Source organism: Tauraco erythrolophus, chromosome 3 (assembly GCF_009769465.1).
Source record: "Tauraco erythrolophus isolate bTauEry1 chromosome 3, bTauEry1.pri, whole genome shotgun sequence".
Taxonomy (NCBI): Eukaryota; Metazoa; Chordata; class Aves; order Musophagiformes; family Musophagidae; genus Tauraco; species Tauraco erythrolophus.
In genome coordinates, this window is record NC_141467.1 from 63,422,406 (window position 1) to 63,444,083 (window position 21,678).

The 21,678-nt window shown below is 38.1% G+C and overlaps 1 pseudogene; it reads left to right on the forward strand.

The window, feature by feature from the left end:
• The first annotated feature begins 1,892 nt into the window (after nucleotides 1-1,892).
• LOC147529024 (ATP-dependent chromatin remodeler CHD9 pseudogene) lies at nucleotides 1,893-3,521 on the forward strand (annotated as a pseudogene).
• The last annotated feature ends 18,157 nt before the right edge of the window (nucleotides 3,522-21,678 follow it).

Here is a 21,678-nt window from a genome sequence, read left to right on the forward strand (position 1 = left end):
GCCACACAGATACAATATATAAATTCTTAGACCTATATAAACTGACTTACACAATCTTCTTCCCCATGGCTCTCAATACAGGGAATTCACTTACTACAATTTTAAATGATTCTTCTAGCTAATGAGAATGGCAATTGCGGGACAAAGTAAAGGAGGTGTGCTGTAATTTTTCCTTTTGTCACAGTACATGGTAACTTCTTTTCTTTGCAAATACTATAACACACACAGACATATCGCAATGCGCATAAAAGCAGGACCCAGGATAAACATAACCGTACCTCTGTTACAGTTCATCTTGCTCAGATTTCCTTAGCAACTTTCGCAACGTATTTTTTGCTTTCTTTTCACATATTGGAGAGGAAAAGCGATGTTAAGGTGTCATTTTTATCATCATCAGCATATTCCACACGAAATGAGTGGATCCCAGCTGAATACCTACACATCATTGGATTTACTTTTCTATATGTCATGGACATGTTATTTCAGAATTATGTTTCTGTGACACTTCCTCAGCTGGCACCAAAATCTCCACAAATTAGCTATGTGTATGTTTGCATACAATATGGTTAGAAAATTCTCAATGTTACATACTGGATTCAACAACACAGTGGTATATTTCTCCACTGAAGTTTGTTTAAAAAAAGAATTGCTTTAACTTGGGCAGAAAATGTCCTTGAGGTGAAAAGCTAAGGTCAATCACCAAGTTATTAACAGGACAAGAGACAGTTTTAGAGGCATTATTTGTAGCAATTGTGTCACAGAACAACATCAAGCAGACCTGTCACATTGTTGTGCAATTTCCCATAATACTCTGATAACAGTGATGTTGGGAAGGTACTTCTTCAGTAAACCACAGATGGTCTTCATCCTGAACCCAAGCATTAAGCTTTTTTTTTTTTTTCTTTATAGTAATTAAATACATGCATTGACAGGATAAAGAAATGATTATTCCATGAAGATGCTTGTTTAAAGTGATGCTCCTCTAATCCAGAGGTTTACTGGTTATCTGGAGAGGTAAATTACCAGACGCACTTTCATTCATTTCCCATTCTGTTTGATTACACTACCAATAGGCAAAATTTTAGACTAAATTTAAACTAGCCATCCTTCTTAGCTCCTCTTGCCTGAAATCCCTGATGGCAAACTGATTCATTGGTGATCACTTAGTGATACTATGAATAAATAGAAAAACAACTTGTGCTTCAAAACTAGATAAGTGTGTAAACTCCGTTATTGAACCAAAGGTAGTTCTTTTCCCATGTTTATCTTTGGCTGTATCACTGTATTCATCCTCTTGTCCTTCCTTTTAGTAAGAGTTCTATTATGTATTTAAGTGGGATAAAATACAAATTTTCAGAATCTTACTTGTTGCAACTTATTTAGAAGAAACAGATTATCTCAGCTTTTCCTACTGAAGTCAAGGTAGTTTTGTTTTTACATGTAGTTTGTAACATCTTAGGTTTCTTGTTTAAACACACAGAATTATTGTGTGCATTTTATGTATGATATCATTTCTTTCTACGAACAAATTTTAATTCTGGACTACTAAAAAAACACTTTTCTGTTAGAATTTGGTAGTTTTAATGAAAATGGCAAAGGAGAATCTAAAATTGTGGTTAGGTAATAGAGCAAACAATGAAAAAAATGAAATAATTAAATTTGAAACATCAAATGTTACTTCAATTACATAAGGCACAAAAACAATGAACACTGCACAGGGCATCGAGTATAAGCAAAAATAACTGAATTGATTTGTGGTTTAGCTGAACATTGTGAACAAAATATCAAAAGTCTGTAAAAGTGTTGAGGGGGAAGGAGCGATGAGGAGAGTCATGAAAGTAATTTTTCTCTCTTTTTTCTTCCCCCCCCCCCCTTTTCTCTCCTATAGGATACTTTAAGACTTTAAGATGAATGTTTCATCAGAAGCACTAATGGATGTTGGCATGCCTTGGATAAAGTGGTGACCGCTGGATGTCATTTGTTTCTGTTCACCGCAGAGAGCCAAAATTGACTCCGTTTGGAGTTGAGCAAAAAAGCAGTACAGACCTATCAAGATGACTGATCCTATGATGGATTTTTTTGATGATGCCAATCTTTTTAGTGAGACCTTAGAAGGTTTGTCAGATGATGCCTTTGTTCAACCTGGACCTGTTTCGCTTGTTGATGAATTGAATTTGGGTGCAGAATTTGAACCTTTGCACATAGACTCATTGAACCATGTGCAAGATGCTCAAAATCAACAAAAGATGAGTGAGTTTGATCAGCTGAATCAGTATGATTCTCTGAAACTTCACTCAGTAAATCAGTCTTTTAATAGCTCAGCTGACAATGTCTTATCACCACACTCTCAATTCAATTGTTCACCAATTCATCCGCAAAACCAGTCTAATGGGATGTTTCCAGATGTGGCTGACGGTAGTCCGATGTGGGGTCATCAAACTGCCACAACTGTTTCAAATCAAAATGGGTCTCCCTTTCACCAAGGACATTCTCAGTCTATGCAGCAAAACAAAAGCTTTGTAGCACACCATGACTTTGCCTTATTTCAGGCTAGTGAACCGCAGCATCAGTGTGCCTCGCTACGGTCGCAACAAAGCAGAAACAACACGGGGCAAGATGCTCTGAGTCAGCCAAAAGACTTCATGGAAGTTAACGTATCTACTTCTCACAGAGTCAGTGTTAACCACCCGCCTCCAGTTTCTAATCCATCAACTTCACAGCAGCCTCTGTCTGTTCAACAGTTTTCTCAAACTGCAAGTGCTTCAGTACATTTTTGCGGGAATCAAGAAGGAAATTTTGGTGGACAGTCCCCAACTATTACTCCATGTTCTGTCAATAACAGCCAACGATTTTCATCTCCTTATTCTTACTCCAGTAACCACATTTCTCCTACCAGCCTTCTTCAGTCTCCAACAGCTCTTTCTACTAGCCAGCAGACACACTCTATCTCTGACTTTACTGGAAGCGATGCCTTTACATCTCAAACAGGGACCAAGCAAGAAACAGCTGAGCACATGTTGAATTCTAATACACCTCTGAATTCAAGTAGTTTTCAGATGTTGCATTCTGCGCATCCTCAGGGCAACTTTAGTAGTTCAAAACTCTCTCCTGTGAATATTAACTTTCCAGCTTCTGCTGGTTCTGCTTCTCAGATAAGCCATTTCACTGACCCTATTGAGAGCAATGGTTTTACATCTTTAGATGACAACTTACTTCATCAAGTCGAGACTCATAATGAACCATTTACAGGACTTGACCCAGATGACCTCCTTCAGGAAGACCTTCTGCCACAGTTCGATGATTCTGCGTTTGTTCAGGATAGCACAAGCCATGTTTTAGAGCATGACCTAGAACACCACATTACCCCACAGCAAATAACACAGTCATCTGACCTTGTTCGGGCACAGTCTCAAGGACAGATCCATCCTTGGCATTCTTCAGTTTCTAATCAGCATCTGCAAGACAGAAGTCGTGTAGCCTTACAAGGACAGGTATGTAGGGATTTGGGGGTGGAGGGTTGAGCTGTTTGATTTGGTTGATCTGGTGAAATGAATAATAGTGACTGGTGCTTGTGTCTAAGCATGATAACTGAAGTTCAGTTTGACCCTGAAGAGGTCTAAGATACAGGTAGTTTAGGGGGAAAAACCACCTGTTGATGCAGGCCTTGCTTTCTCCTGTTGGTTTCTTACCGTTGCAGAACACAAGATTTATGTGGTCTGAAATATTTATTCAGATAAAATGGTGCTGGTCCTTCTCCTGTTTGTATTTCCTAAGTACAGCAGAGGAAATTGATTGCTTTATGATTTTGGTGCAAATATAATGATTTAATGTCTTGTAAAGTACTTATAGCAACATATAGAAGCTTTAATAAGGCTTATATGGCTGATTTCCTGCAAGAATAGCACTGGTTTTCTTACCAGTCCTTTGCTTGGTGTCTTTGTGCTTGTGTTCGTTGGCTAAAAATACAAACTTTTTTGTTGTTGTTTTTGATATGATTAGTGATCACGGAAAACATGTAAAAGGCTATGCCTATGTTTGATTTTGTTACTTTTAGCTAAACCAAAAAACTTTGCACTTGTTTTAGTGTAATGTGAGCATCTACTGCTGGCATTAGATGATTAAGGGAGTGGAGCATCTGCCTTATGAGGAAAGGCTGAGGGAGCTGGGTCTCTTTAGCTTGGAGAAGAGGAGACTGAGGGGGGACCTCATTAATGTTTATAAATATGTAAAGAGTGACTGTCATGAGGATGGAGCCAGGCTCTTCTCACTGGCATCCAATGATGGGACAAGGGGAAATGAATATAAGCTGGAACATAGGAGGTTCCGCTGAAACATGAGGAAGAACTTCTTCCCAGAATGGGTAACAGAACGCTGGAACAGGCTGCCCAGAGAGGTTGTGGAGTCTCCTTCTCTGGAGATGTTCAAAACCGCCTGGATGTGTTCTTGTGTGATCTAATCTAGGTGGTCCTGCTCCAGCAGGGGGATTGGACTAGATGATCCTTTGAGGTCCCTTCCAATCCCTGACATTCTGTGATTCTGTGATTCTGTGATTAAAATCAGCACTAAAAGCCAAGTCACTCTTCCCAGTGGAATTTGGCAACTAGTAACTATTTTAGTTTGTACCAATTTCCTTATCAAGAAACCTAAAAATAATATGAAACAACAACATTAAGCATTAACTATGATTATGGTAATATAATTAGCTAAGTTTGCTTCATGTTGAATTCATCAAGGCAGGATTGTCATTGTGAAGAAACAAAGTGTCTGTTATAAATTCTCATTTTAAAATCAGTCATATATACGATGGACATGGGAAGTAAAATAGGAACTGTGGTGACTACTGAAAGCAGTTTGGTGTTTCTATAATATGTCATTACACATAATAAAGATTGGAACACTATGAGAGACTAGTACAGAAAAAGTTGTCATAAAATTGTTATTTTCCAGTTGATGCAATGACTTGGTTACATGTTGAGTGTGTAATGCAAGGAGGGCTTTCCAGAAGAAATACTTTTTCCTCATCTAGACAAAAGTTTGGGTTAACTGCTGGGATTACCAGGTGGTTGGAGTGATAAACAAAAAGAAGTGAAATGTTCACAGTACTCATTTCTGGGTTTATGTAGTCATTTTATATCTTCATGCTTTAGTTTTCCTCCATGTGTAACGGAGTAATATAGTCATATCTGCCCTTTTCCAAGCATATTAAACCAATTCTTATATTTTTGAGCACTGTTTTCCAGCCTTTCACAGACTAAAATCCTCTGGAAATTTCCTTTCAAGCAACAAATAGAAAATAAGCTCTACTTACTAGCTGAATGTCTAGGAAGAGTGGTGATTTGACACTTCACAGCTATTAGTAGTCGTGCAGAAAGAGGATAACAGAGTTTTTGAGAAAGTGTCATTGAGCTCTAGAAGCTGCAAATCTGTGCTGAGCATCTGAACCAAAAAAGCAAGCATGGAACAACTCAACGCAATTAAAAATCATGTCACAGCCATGATGTGAACATTGTATAGAGTGTGCCTAATTTTTTACATGAAAACTTTTAACTGAATATGTAAGCAGCTGTAGCTTCTCTGACTCTTAATGTAACTTGAGAACATATAATGTTATTAGTAGTTGTCTAGAGGATAATATTCTTCAGTCTTACCAGATCTAAACTAATACCTTTTTCTATACCCAATAAGAATTTTTGCCTTTTTACTGAAAATTAAAAATGGACAAAATTTAGATTTTTGAGCTCCCATTTTTTTTAATTGTATTTATTTTTCTATTTTTTTTGTCAGTAAAAGCTAGTGAGGAAAAAGCATCTTCTAACCACTGCAACAAAAATTTTAATTAATAGCTAACACGGTCCTGTTATAGTTATGTGGGAAGGACGTACCTTGAACTTCTGAAGGAAACTTTCTTTAATTTTTTCATCCACTCTCCTGTAACTTTTGTTGGGTTATCAGTGTATGTTCCTACCTTTTATTACTTTTATTATTGCATCTGGCATTCAACTCTTTTGTAGGACTACAAGAAAGATCTCTGCCTGGAATTTCCTAGATGACTCAATTACAGGCATATGTAAATGGCAAGGGAGACATGAACTCACTCTCAGGTGGTGTGTAGCCTTATTTGAAAAAGGTTGTATGCAGCCAAAATCCCAGCACTTAAATAAACACCAGTACTGTTGTTCTGAGCTGGTTACCACAATGTTACTGTGTGTGTAGGAACTGTATGTGTCGTGTACACATACTTGTAAACTGCTACAGGGCCGCACGTGTTGACATGGTTTCATTTGTCAAAGTTAACATAAACACAGGAGTCTGGCATCAAGATTTTGTCTTCCTATATTATTATTTCAAGTGTATCGACAACCCGTAGAAATGAAAATGCGTTGAAAAATCATTTGCAGGGCTGTCAGCTTTAAAAAAAAAACAAACAACAGTTTGGGAGCGTGGAAACATTTACATTTTCACCTGATACAGTGTTAATGCAGCTGCCAGAGTGCCACACAGAAGCTGTATGCCAAGTACTGCCTGCACCTCTGTGGCTCTATGAGCTGGGCTGTGCTTCCAATAAGGGCACCGTCAGTCAAAGCTGAGGAAAGACATCAACAACCCTCAAAGGACAGAATCTTCCCTGAGAAGGCAGATGGATGAGATACAAGTCACAATCTCCTTGTAAGAAAAGACTTCCATTTTGTTTCACTTTGGGCAAAATAAATCTTTTCCCATAATAAACATTTATGTCATGGAAACTGCAGTTTCCATAGAACATTTTGATGAAGAATTTTCAACTAGTTTTGTTGGAAGGTAAGTTTCCACCTGATGACGCTGTCTGTGTAAGCAGGAAGACCTGTGTGAGCAGGAAGTGGATGAATAACCTGGTGAAGGGAAAACCAAGCAACAAACATGGTCCTAGCAAAGCCACGTTTGTGTGTCAGCCATCTGCCCGCTACGGTGCACTGCACTGCCGTGCAGTCGTTGTATGTTCCATTTGAAGAGCCAAGCATGAGACAATCTTCATTTCCAAGGTGAGAATAAGATGATGAGAAAAGGAAGAGCCAGTTGTTCTCAGCAGCAGTATAAGACTAGAAAAAACCCACAACAGTAGAAGCAGAAGATAGAATCATAGAATCATAGAATGGTTTGAGTTGGAAGGGGCCTCAAAGATCATCTAGTTCCAACCCCCCTGCCATGGGCAGGGACACCCTCAAATACACCAGGTTGCCCAAAGTCTCATCCAACCTGGCCTTGAACACTTCCAGGGATGGGGCATCTACAACTTCTCTGGGCAACCTGTTCCAGTGCCTCACCACCCTCGGAGTGAAAAATTTCTTCCTTATATCTAATCTAAATCTCCCCTCTTTCAGTTTAAATCCATTGCCCCTTATCTTATCACTATATAACCTTGCAAAAAGTCCCTCTCCAGCTTTGCTGTAGGCCCCCTTTAAGTACTAGAAGGCTGCTAGAAGATCACCCTAAAGTCTTGTTTTCTCCAGGCTTAATAGCCCCAACTCTCTCAGCCTGTCTTCATAAGAGAGGTGCTCCAGCCCTCAGATCATCTTCATGGCCCTCCTCGGGACTCACTCCAGCAGCTCCATGTCCTTCTTATGTTGGGGACTCGAGAGCAGAACACAGTATTCCAGGTGGGGTCTCACAAGAGCAGAGGAGAGGGGCAGAATCACCTCCCTCGACCTGCTGGCCACACTTCTTTTGATGCAGCCCAGGATATGGTTGGCCTTCTGGGCTGCCAGCGCACATTGCCGGCTCATGTTGAGCTTCTCATCCACCAGCACTCCCAAGTCCTTTTCCTCAGGGCTGCTTTCAATCCATTCTCCACCCAGCCTGTACTTGTGCCTGGGATTGCCCTGACCCACGTGCAGGGCCTTGCACTTGGCCTTGTTAAACTTCATGAGGTTCTCACAGGCCCACCTCTCCAGCCTGTCAAGGTCCCTCTGGATGGCATCCCTTCCCTCCAGCATGTCCACAACACCACACAACTTGGTGTCGTCAGCAAACTTGCTGAGGGTGCACTCTAATCCCACTGTCCATGTCACCAACAAAGATGTTAAATAGCACTGGCCCCAGTACTGACCCTTGAGGAACACCACTCGTCACTGGTCTCCACTTGGAAATTGAACCGTTGATCACAACTCTTTGAGAGCGACCATCCAGCCAATTCCTTATCCACCTAGTGGTCCATCCATCAAATCCATCCATGTCTTTTCAGTTTAGAGACAAGGATGTCATGTGGGACAGTATCAAATGCTTTGGACAAGTCCAGGTAGATGATGTCACTTGCTCTTCCCCTTATCCAGATGATAGTAGGGTCCCTGCTGGTGACACTATGGGGTTATTACAGCTTTTTGGGCAGGCAGTGCTAAGGGAGGGACAGCCCTCTTCCCTCTCACACATTAGCGAGACTGAAGTAGCAGCTTTCATTCCTTCCTTCTATGACTTAGCAAGCTGGCATTACAGCTGGTGAAAAATGAATCAGGTCCTGGGGATGTGATGAGAATTGACTGTGCTGCACACTTGTTAGTGTTTGTGCTTTGCTGCTTGGATACTTTTATTGATGAAGTGAAGTACTGCATACTATTAAATTGTCATTTCATGCTACTTATGATAATAGGCAGAAGAGCATGGCAGATCATTATTACTTCCATTTATAACTGATTAATGTGTATTGTTGATAGCATACGTGCCTTTCTTAAGGAGGGTGGAAAGGTGTGAGATTTCAATTTGAAAGATCTTGTTATGTTCCTTTATAGATTTAGAAAAGAAAGAAAAAGAAAAGGGAGGAAAGCAGAGAAAAGAGGACGAAAGGAAAGGATAGGGATAGCTGTGTTAGACAAGCTGAGATAATGTCATAGTAATAACTGTTTTATGTCTCTGTGCATATGGCGCTGGGCAGAAAGCACTGAATCCTCTTAACAGTTAAGTCTTTATGTGTGCAGTCCCCCTATGGTTAATAATCTATTGTACCTGCTCTTCAAGACACCTGGCTATTGAGTGCATTACTAAATAGCACAATGTGTAGCCATTTAATGAGGCTGAGTAATTCTATTATCTCTTCATACTATTTATTCGCCACCTGCATATTTTCTACTTCTGCTACAGATAAGGTTAACAAAATTAATTCTACCATCAGAGGTTGATAATCTTGTCATCTTTGCATGTGTGACATACATGCGACAGAGATTCATAGACCACCATCCTGTCATTTATGTATGTTATACTATTCTTGAAACAGTCAGAAGACAGCAAAAGAATGACTATAGAAATACTATACAGAAAACAGAATACTATATAGAATACAGAATAGCCACAAAGTGACATTTTAGCTGCCATAATATTCATTTGCAGGAACAGTGAAAGGAGTTTATCTCATTTTGACAACATGCAAAACTAAAACTTAGGGCCTGTTATACATTAGGTGAAGACTGCTGTATCATGGTAGGAAAGAAAATGAAAAGCCCCAAAGACAGACCAAGTGATTTGGATAGATGCTGCAGCAGTGCCACAAATCCACACTGAATGACCCTGGTAAGTGCTGAAACTGAAATTAGACCAAATAAAGAACACAAATCCTTTTTAACTGATTTTCACACTTTTTGAACCTTCCCAATTCCATTGTGCCTCAGTAGCCCATGAAACTCAAACTGAAGTTCAGTTCACAACTGAACTAATTTTTGTGCATTGTGTTGAAATAACTATAGCAGCCATGTTTAACAGATGTCGTATGAAAACACACACACACATCACTACACAAAAAACTGCCACAAATAGCGCTTTCCTAGTACACATACTGAACACAGATGATGAAAGAGGAAGTTCGAAGGTCTGTTGAGAATGAAAATGAGAATAGCGACCTGATTGTCCCTCTGGATTTGGCATGGAGATTTCTGCTATCAACCAAAGTGTCGATCAAGGTGACTGAATCTGGTAAATCAGGGCAAGAAAAAAAATCAGATAACATACTAAATTATTGTTGCTGGTATTTTTATGGTGTTTTACTGAACTGGCCCTTCTACCATTGGATTTCCGCAGTGGGTACAAAGCACTGATTTCTGCAACTGTATATTGTGAATGAATAGAGAAACAGTAAATGACAGGTAATTTGTGAAAGTGGCAGAGAAAAATTTTGTGCAAAATCCTGTTGTTGGATCTATTGAAATTCAGACTTCTGCTGCTGATTTGCCTTGCTAGCTATAGCTTTAATACAATTTAAGTTAAAAGTTGCTCATCGCACAGATATGGTACAGTCTCTTATCTCCTTTCTGTGTGGATTGAGTTTGGGTGTCAAGAAAATGCTGAATGTTGTCTGAAGATTTACTTAGGCTTTTGCTGAGTAGTATTCAACACTGTTATCCCTTGACCTCTGCCATATATTTACGAGCACAGACTGTCCTCCTGAAGTCTGTTAAAAGATGGGGGACCCAGCTGTTTCAAGCCCACAAGGCAGTGCTAATAGTGCAGAGCCTAAAACCATACACAACCACACAACCTCACTCTGCCACACACACACGAAAAAAACCCCACAAGCGTAAAAACATCACTCAGGACATCAGCGTTATTGGCAATCCCATATAGTTACACTCTGTTTCTCAAGGATAGCTAAAACTCAGGACACAGAAGCTTTAAGTGTCATTGAAAAGTATCCTTCTTTTTAGCTAACGTTGATCCCGAAAAAAAGAAACCTGCAAAGCTAACCAATGTGAATCTTTCCTTCTCCTCCAAATCTCAGTGTCTTCTTCTTGATTTTGGAGTTTTCTTACAAGACTAGTGTTTGGCTAGTCTTCAAATCAGAAAGAGCCAATGAACTCAAAAAGCATATTTTTCTCTTTCTGTTCTCTCGCTGTCTGTTCCCGAGTGCAATATTCTCCTTCCCAATGTGTGAGAAGCCAAGAGCTGGATCTCCTCATTACTAAATGGGCAGGTCAGCGCTGCCCATGGAGGAGGCAACCAGGCTTGGCTGCAGCAGCAGGGAAGGCCCGGGTGGCAGGAAACCTTTAAAGTGTTCCTACCAGGGAATATGTTCCTAACAGTGCCATGATTACACCAAGACACTAAGTCTAACTGGTTAGCAAACCTTAAGGCAAAGTTGCATGTGGTGTTATAGAGGATGAGAGGTATCTGATATAGTGCTACAAATGAATGATGGATGTGCATACTGGAGGGGAAATTGTGAGGGATTTCTCTTGATGCAGTTGTAAACATTTTGAGTCTTATAAAGTCTGCATTAATTAGTATGTATTGACCTGGCCCTGATAAGAGTTTCAGATCAGCTCACTGCAGAAAGATTTGGAGAATTTGGTCTCACAACTAGACCATCCCACATTCACATTCAAATGGAAATCATCAAGAGTTAACGACCGTCCGTTTTCTCTGACATAGCATAAGGGAGATACAGGCATGGAAGCAGGTGTACTCCGTGTCACTATTTTGGATGACTTAACAGGATTCATATATTGTTCTATGAGAAATTTTGGAAGTCAAGAGTAGATGTTGTTGTTTCCCTCTTCACACGTCTGTGGTAATTATTTAATCAAGAAGTCTACTTAGTTGTGGCCAGCCTCTAGCTGTCCATAAACCGTTGCAGCTAAATCCTGATATATACTACATCCTTTTAAGGAAATGCAAGTAGTAAATGATGTTGTCGAGGCAAGAAATGGAGCATAACAAGCCTAATGTTGCCCAACACTTGAATATTATTTATGAAACTGGCTCACCTAATTTCCTGTTAAAGGTTATGTCATTTTGGTTCTACCACATGACACAGTGTGACTAGGAAAACAATGTCAGTACCATACGAAACAGCGAAGCCAATGCTTCAGTACCACAATGCATGTACAAGTCTACCAAGAAAAAAAAATCCTTTAATCAAATTATGGACATATGGACATAAGTAGTCTTAATTTGTGTATTCTGAAACCTGCTCAGTTGCTCTATCTCCAAGAAAATCAAGCCAGATTTAGTGAGTGACCTGAACATTATACATAATTTTAGACATTTTCTTAATCCTTGTGATCTTGCTGAGTTATGAATGAATTTAAATTTAGGAACAAATATACGTTCATATCTAAATCTTAGTCTTTTTCTATCTCAAATGCTATTCATCCTACCATAACCCTCCTTAGGAAAATAAAGTAGCTATTGTGAAGCACTGAAGAAGAGTCTTGACTAGTCCTTGACCAGAAAGATGATGATGTAAAGAAGTTAAAAAGGAAGAACTTTTAGACTGAGTCAGAGATCAGGAGGACCCTGTGAAAAAGCATTTGTCACCATGGTAACTCTCAGAAAATTGTACTAAAAGAAGTACACACAGGTTTCCTTTAAACTAAAGAGACATTTATCATGTCTCTCTTGCTTAAATTAAGCGAAAATCTGAGATATGCGCAGCATAAATGAGGGAAGCATATGGCCCTTGCTTGGTAATTTAAAGGGTAATTTGGTTAAGAAATTGAGAGTAGTTCAGACCAGAGTACTATTATGTAATATCAATGCAAAGCAGAACCCTCCCTAGATAATCAGGTCCTTTTTTCTGACACATTTTTATACTTCATCATTCATTTTCCTTATTTCTCACACTACTTAATTGTAGTTTTATAATATGTTCAACTTTTCAACATAGGAAACAGCACTTTATTTTTTTTTAAAAAGAGATGATATATAAGGGATTAGCTATACAAAAGAAAGATGTTGAAGCTTTTTCTATTCAGTTTCACTCAAAAGATAATTCAAGCAAGGAAGAAGTTGTCATCTTATTCTCAAAAATTTTTGAGTTTTAGTATTTTGTATATTCCCACAGAGAATAGACCCAAAAGCTTTCACAATATGGAATTTTTCCCTGGGAGAAACTAGAGTTGCAGCCACTCCAGAAGAGTCTGTAAAAGTGCACTGGGATATCTTTAAAACCCTTCTCCAAAATGGGCAGAGTAAGGACTTTTCTGTAGTAAATGAAAAATGGTGCAAGTTACTTGCATTGTGGGACTGCTTTCTCTAAACATTTAACCAGAAATAGATATACTTGACTTCCCACTGAATATTTAGCCAAAACTGATATATATCTGTGTGTTTCCTGATCAGCAACTGTTTGTCTTAGTAACATTTTGACTTCAGAGATAATCATAGTGCATCCAGAAAAATATTACCTTTTTACTCGGGTCAGTGCAATTTTTATTTTTTACTTTTTATACGCTTGCAACCAGTGTAAGCAAAAGGAGATTAATGCCTATTGGTCTTGTATACTTAATGATATAGGTCTAGTTCACCAAAATTTTTAAGTACTTGCATAACTGCAAGATCATAAGTAGTTCCAAGGGAATCATGTATTTAACTGTTGAATTCAGTCATGAACCTTGTATCACCTAAAAGGTTTGCTGAATAATCCATGATTTAGTAAATTACGTGAATGCATGCTCAAATAGCTCTTTTGGTCAAATTGTTCAAATATGTGCAAAGATACTTAAATTCAGTACACATTTTAGTCACTTTTTGAATTTGGGTCGAAAACATGGTGATATATGCAAGGATTTTTGACTCAAGACAGGTCTATTCTGCTGTCTTCAGAGAAAGCTGAAGCTTTCTGAAAGCTGAATTTATGCTTCACTGATGTGACTAGGCACTTCTAGAAAAATCAGTGATTTTGCTTCATTATTATGCTATCATTAAGTCAGAATCATCCTCAAAAGATTTTTGAGATTCACGTACGTATACGCACATGAACACACAGAGAAGCAAACGTACAGTAGGAACCCCACATGATGTTCCTCTGAAATAGGAATATTCTTGTCCAGAAACAGGAATAATATTTGTCATATACAGATATAAGGCAAATTCCCTTTCATGTTTTAAAGACAAAAAAAGAGTCAATTTTATTACTTGAGAACTAAAACCATTCAGTTTTTTCATGGGAAAAATTGTAAGCTAGTTAAGAGTTAAAAGGTATGGATCGTAACCTTTGAAACTTTCCCTAAAGCTCCACAACAACTGATGGGGTGACATGAAAAGCCATTTCCGTTATAATGAGATACCAAGCAGATCTGTCTTATTTTAAAACCTGGCATTTAAAAATACATTTACTTCTATTATGTACTGGCCTAACCTGCACAGGCTATTTCTTGTGACATATTACCAGAGCAGATGTTTTAGACAACCTGCTGGCATAACTGCAAAGAATGAACAATGTTTTTTGCTTTTATTTTTTAATTTTGGCAAACTATTGCAGAAGTTTCTTTTCCAGTGTTTTAACACAGATTTATCCAAGGATTTCTCTATGTAAATTGCCTATTATTTTTCCCCTACCGTGCAACTGAGTAGTGTAATATGAAGAAATGGGGAAAAAATGGACACCCTGATGACTTTTTTTCACAGGACATCTGCTCACCTTACCCAGATCTTTTGCAGCCAATTTGTCTAAGACCATATGGATGAGATCAAATTGAAGAGAATTGAGGAGAGGTGAGAATGTGGAGGAAAATCAGGGGCTAGAAAGGAAGAATAAAGGAAAGGACAAGAAAGGAATTTGAGAATATACATTTTAAGAAACACACATCTCCAGATAAAAAGATTGCTTACAAAAATAAGAAAGTTATAGTTTTATAATTTTATTTATTACATATCAGCTCCAGGTTAAAACTGTATGTTGTTACTGAATAAAAGCTACTTTGTTCAAAGTAGCTACTGCAGACTCTCTACTGTCATTATCTTTCCTGTAGCTTAATAACAGCATCTCAAACTACATCTGTTTAATATTTCATTAAAATATTAAAAATATAAATACAGAACATTACGTGACAGAATATATTTGTACATTTTTACCAAGAGATGGTATATTTCACTATTCATAAAGAAATGACCTTCAGGATTCGGAAGAGGGTCTTCTCTGTCTTATGCCGTCTTATTCCTTTTTTTTTTTCAGGCTATATGGAAACATGAAATTCATCTCACCATCTCTAACAAATGTATGATCAATCAGGGAGATGCAAAATCATCTAATGTTTATATTAGGTTGCTGGCACAAGCAATCACCCCTAATCACTCAGTAATGCCACAGTAAGCTGTGCATATGCTCAAGTATTTTCATTTGTTTTGCTGATATTTGTCTTTACATGGCTATGGACCCAATCCTTTTGATAGTTATGTGAGTCCTTAAACTGAAAGAACTTTGACTTCCATGTACTAGTTGAAAACTTAAAGCTAACCATGTGTATTACTGTTTGTGGAACCAGAATATGCCTTTGTTTAAGCTGTATAATAGATGTAACAGCTGTGTAAAAGAACAATCAAGCAATATTTTGACAGAAAAAAAAGGGGTTACCAGGCAGGAGTACTGAATAGATCAATACAGAGGTCCCAGATTCCCAGTGAAGTCAAGATCAGGTTGTTGGTGGGGCATGAAAAATGTCAGATGATGTGACATTATTTTGCAGGTAACTAAATAGTGCAAAGACATGTTACGTCACTTTGCATTTGCTTTTTTGTTAAAACTGAACCAACAATTGCCAAAACTCAGCTGCTGCACAGCCCTGTGTTAAGCTGCAATAATGTCTTTGTCTGATGCCTGAAATAAAGCTCCTGATTTTGATTTTGAAAGAAAGAAAACCTGAAGTTTACAAAGCAGAAACTACCCACCAATGCATGTAGCTTTCCTCCATAAACATACTCTTGCTGCTATCAATGTCACCTATTACATGGATTGGACAACTGAACAATTTAATATTGAAAGACTGGCCAATACAACTGCCAAATACACTGCATAATTAAATGAATCTACTGGATTTTTTCAGCCCTTTTTCACCAATCGTCTTCCGTACTTATTAAAATGAGCAGAAATTAATTGCAGAGAGAAATGTCTTTGATGCAGGTCTGCTCCTTTACAAAAAAAATGAAAGATGGGAGTCATTTACCAAAGTAGTAGTCCTGTTTCAGTTTTTGTACTTAGGATCCAAGCCTCTTTTGACCAATACCCTCTTTTTGTTGTAGATTAAGGGATAGGAAAACATCTTGAGGTGGCTTAGGACAAGCTTTGACAGACTTCAGCAGCAGCATGAGCTTAAGTTCTTTGGGCCCACTCTTGTCCCCTTGCCCCTCATCTTCTGTCCCTGCACTGCCCCTCTGTTAGCAGAGCATAACTGGGAGGCCATGTGGTGAGCCAATCAAGAAACCAAAATGGGTTAAAAATACTCTGTTATTTTTAACAGATACCAGTTCTCCAGTCTGGTTCACTGCAGAGCCCCACAAATAGTTGTTCTGACACGACTGAGGAGGCATGTGGGGGCAGAAATGAGCATCTGAAAGTGAGGAGTGAAACGGGATCCGCTAAGCTGGTGTTGATGCATCTGATAGAAATGACCCTGGAAAAACATTTTTGTTTTCTGGCTGTTTTTCCACCCCTGTTCTCACAACCAAAGTAGTGCTCAGGAAAAGCCGCTCTCACAGGGCACGTGAGTTCCTGTGTAACATTGCATTTGCCTTTGTTCTTTAGTAAAAACATCTGCTTAACTGTCTTTTAGAGCTATCTGAAAAGGTCCGTGAAGAAATATTCTTAATTCAGCTTATATAAGAATGCATCAAGAGAATCAAATAAGAATTAGAATTATGGCATGACTGTCTTTGATTTATTGTTTAGTTTCATATCGTTTTGTAAAGTGGATGCAATAGTGGAAAAAAAGACAGTTTTCTTATCTAGGCTCCATAAATGTTCATTATGTATATTGCAAACATAGGTTTACATGACTATATAGTCAATATGTCTGACAGAGGATGATATAAGAAATTGTACTTAAAGGAACAAAAAAGTTTCTTTAACCAAATACAGTATGTTATATACACTATACATGATGAAATGAGCAAACAGGGAACACAGTCCCAACAGTAGGATGCCTGCTAGTAAAACAAATGAACGGGACATCATCATAAGTAACCAGCCTAGTTGTAGGGGAAATTTAGGCTAAACAATGTTTTGGGCTACTATAACAACTAAGGGGATTGTAACAGCTGTTTTCAGACTGGAAAAGATTTCTTTATCATTTGATAAATTCACAGAGAGTCTACAAATGAAATGTACTAAACCTTATGGCAGCTTTGACTCCTTTTCATCTATGCACACTATTAAAGGTGAATTTACGGAACAAAATAACAAATTAGTTAATCAGTTGGGGGTGTTTCTCCTTTCTTCCACAAAGAATAATTGCTGAGAGTTGCAAACTTAATAATGAAGTGCTGTATTCACATTCTTAAAAAGAGGGTGGTAGAAGATGCAATATACTTACATAAGACAAATAGATTAAGTGAGAGAAAAACAAAACACCTCCAGACATTCTGTGTAAAATAAATACAGGACTGGTGTGTTCAACAGGTCCTTTGAACATAGAAATCACTTCACTGCATAACTAGGTATGATGGTAGGAAACAGAAACTCCTTTTTTCCCCCCAAACACTCATTTTATAGCCCAAACACACACTAATGAAAAGAGTTTTGAGTCAAATATTACTTGCTTTAGATCTTCAGCACTAAATGATTATATATTTTAGAAATACAGAAAGGACTGAAGACAAGTAGACATTTAATCACTTTTTTAAAGTGTGAACTTCAGCTCCCACACACCTCCACTCCTTTGTGGACAACACGCTTTTGAAGAACATTACTTTCCACCTTCTTCTTTCAACGTATAGATGCCAGTTTGGCCTCCTCAACCCCCCTGCCCCACCAGCAGTCCTCACTTTTTTGTTGTAAAAAGATCAATTGTTTAAGGCAATATTTTCTGTAGTGGGTCTAAATCTGTTAAAATCAAAATGTTCTGCCCTAGTTGCACTCCACGGCTCACTAGTCATGCATTTTCTACTGTTAAGGTGAACTCACTGATGCAGTTCCTGGAAGAGGTAAGAATGGTTCAAAATGTTATAATGGAGAAGGTATTTCTGATCAAGCATTCACCTCGGCGACTGAGATGTGGACAGAATTTAACAGATAGTATAAAGTTGTTTTGGAAAGTACCCGCCCATTCTGTGCAGGAAGGAACCGCAGCTCAACAAGGTGTCAGGGAATAACCTATGACTCTGCAAGAAAACAGCTGCTGCTGTTGGACACCAAGAAAGCATAAGCAGAGTAACAAGAGCTGTTGGTGAAATAGAATTGACTGAAATATTCTGAAATTCATTATAAATTTTATGTGAAAAAAAAAGATAATTTCTGTGGATGGGGAGGAGAGGAGATAGAGAATTGCTTTCTGAATATTTGGAGAGGTTTAGATCACTGTTTTGCTATAAAGGTAACCTTTTGCCCTCTCATACTGTTCTAGCAAATAATTCAAACTACAAAACTACTTCTGAAACCAGCAACTAGACTTTCTGGCTAGAAGATAGGTAGCTAGCTTTGGTCAAGTTCAGCCCAGGTTTTTGTCACTTCTGGTTGCCAATGTTTGATTATTTCTTCATCAAATGATTTTTCACAACAGCAGAAACTATGATTAGAAAAAGCTAGAAACCAGACAGCTAACTAGCTAGATAGATTGATCAACAGATAGATAGAGGTGTCATTTGGTAAGCATATAAACAGTCTATATTGTCTCTTGATTCCTGTCTACCTACAGCCAGAAACTGGTTATTAATACTGCATAGAGAAAGGCTGCTGGATGTTTCAGTCTACTGCATCTGATATGAAGAGGCTCTAAGGCTGTACTTTTCATATCTGGGATGAGCAGCCACAGCCTGTGTCTGCCTTAAATGATACAGAGGGCTGCATACCAAAGGACTCAAATTCAGGCGACTGGAGATGACTTAAACTCTTTTAGCCTTCTCTAAACCTGTACCCAAGTATGTGCCTCTCAGGCTTCCTCAGCTGTTTCAGGTCATCTGTGTTTTAGTTTGAGCTTGGTTGATTGTCGTTGTTTTTTTGTTTTGGTTTGGTTTTGCTTATTTCTTCTTTCTGGGGGGGGTCGCCAGGGGGAGAAATATCTGTTTTCTGTGGAATTTTTCAAAACAGAAATAGCACAATAAAGTTTCCTCTTGTTTTCTGTAGTCAAGAGAGCTGCCAAAAATAAGCTGACACAAGTACAGCACTGTCTTCTCCCTACATATGTCTTGGATCATGAAGCATAGCAGCATTTAAATTTCAGAATGGTGCTTGAAGAGCATGCTTCATGGGGACACGAGCGTGTAAGTAGGATGGCTTAATTTTAGTGCATATGCATGCGTATCTTTCCTCCCTTGTGAGCAGTTTTTCATTAAAGGGAATGATTAGGTTCTTATTATTTATACATTGTTTTCCATTGCTTAGGGAGATTTTTCTGTAATCTACCTCACACTCTGAAGGATTTTAAAATAACTTTCTGTCCATTAAATAATTGACTTAATGCAAGAAATAGAGAATGAAAGAAATCATGTGTACCGGAGACTCTGCTGATTTTTCTGCTTTTTACATTCAGACAACAATCTTTCCTCGCCCTATTGTTGTTTAAAAGCTTTTGAAGATTTTTGGCCAGAAAACAAAACAAAACCAGTAACAACAAAAAAACAAGAGCTGTACAATATGTTTTAAGCTAATGGAGCAGCTCCCGAAAGCTTGTTCTAAATAGACTCCCCATAGAGGCAGCAGCAGGGATGGGGAGAATCTATGTCCATCTCTCCATAACCAGTTAGGTTTACATGATAGATGGTTTGATGATAAGCTGAAGAAGGATGCTTTTGACCAATTACGTAGCCTCAGTTCTACACATGATCAAAAAGACTTGGTTTTATTCCAAAATAGATTGCAGAGCCTAGAACAAAACATCTATTTTTTTTTCAAAATTCATAGCAGACACAACCTTACCACTTTATTCATATTTAGTGGTACTTAACTCCTGCAAACTAGTGGAATTTTCCATATAGTGAGAGACTAGTTAGCTGAAAGATTGCAAAATAGAAAACCAGCTCTTGCTGAAAGAGATATTTTTGCCATCAACCTATATTAATGTACTTCCTTTACTGCCCAAAGTGTAACCTAATGTTGAGAACATCCTATATGGGGGAGGTTTTATGCCACAGACAGCTCATGGCTTGTGCAACCATTTAGCTTTCGTAGTAACACGATATTTGCCTGAACATTATAAGAGTTTAGGTCCTCAGCAATCACTTGCATGAACACATACTCAGTTTTTTTCAACCAACTCATTGCATCTGAATTGTATTAAGACCATCAATGCACTAAAATTTCTTGCAGACATATTTTCTATCTAGGTGCTATGTTCAAAGGTTATTCTATATAATATTAATCAAAATGCATATACTACAAATAGAAGGACATGAATATATGGGCTCATGAATGCTGGAATGGGTCCATAAAATACAAAGCACAATTTGTTGTTATTTTAGGTGTTCTAAGAGAAAACAAGAAAACAGAAGCCATTTGGGAGTTTTCCAACAGAATATTTTTATCTGAAAATGCAGATTTAATGGGGTTACAGAACATGTCGTTTCAACAATAATTTCATCAAATACTCAGATACTCTCATTTACATTCAGAATAAATGTGATGTTAAGAAACAACAACAAAGATAGTAATTTAATCTTAGGGGTCTGCTCTCCATAAAATATTATTAGAGATGGACTTTTAAAAAGGGTAAGTCAAAGTATCAGTTTAGCACATGTGCTTTGAAGACTTCAGCATCGCTTTCCCAAGAACAGAGTAACCAACAAACCAGAGAAAAAGGCAAAGTCAGAGTCATAGTCAGAAGGCTCCAGTCACCCTGTGCAGCAGGCAAGTATCCTAACCCTGCTTACGGGGTCAGTCTCATTCTGTGCCCAGTTCCTAGTTAGTTATTCAAATTATTTTACTGGATTAAATTGTTAGACAACCATTTCCAGAACAGTTCAATAGGTTGGAGTTAAGTCAGTTACTTGGGAAATGAAAGGCTAAGGGTCAAGCCTTTGGCTTCAACAAGGAAAAGCAGTGTGACATCAGTAATTTTGGCTGGTTGTTCAAGTCTTTCACCTTCCGAAATGGCTTTTGAAACCCTTTCCCTTCTACTCAACACAGAAAAATATTGAAATCTTGTAGTAAATCTTTTTTTCCCTTGCTTGCCTCTCCTGTCTACCCTTAGATTTTATTAAGAAAAACAAAATGCTATGAGCTTAACATCTCTGTGAAGGGATACACAGACTTAGGAAAGTTTATTTTTTAGCGTGACAACAGCAGTTACAATGTATAACTCTGCATGTGTGTGTGTGTGTGTGTGTGTATCTGCAGAACTAAAGGATGTAGGAACTGAAAGGATTATTTTAATGAACAGTTTCTTGCATTTACAATTCTTTACAAAACAACCAGACAATGAAACACCATGGAAAGAGAGAGTGGACTGAATAAAGCTTCCATTGTGTTCAGTTACAAAAAGTTTAGAGTAAGTATAGTCACAGGAGAAAGTCACGTTGAAGAATGTAAGAGACACAATAGCTGAAATAGTGAATTGTATTGATAAGAAAAAGTGAAATATTTTTTTCCTTTTAGTAAGCAGCAAGTAAGACTGAGACCAAAATCTTGCATGTATTCAGACTCTCGAATAGAGCCTTCCAGCTTTTGGAGACTGATTCTACCATTTAAAAGTCTAATTAAATTCTGAAATCTAGAAAATAATAGAAATGTCAAATCAATAGTAAATTAAAGCTTGTAAAGTCTTCCAGAAGGAATCTGTGTGCTTTACAGTAATA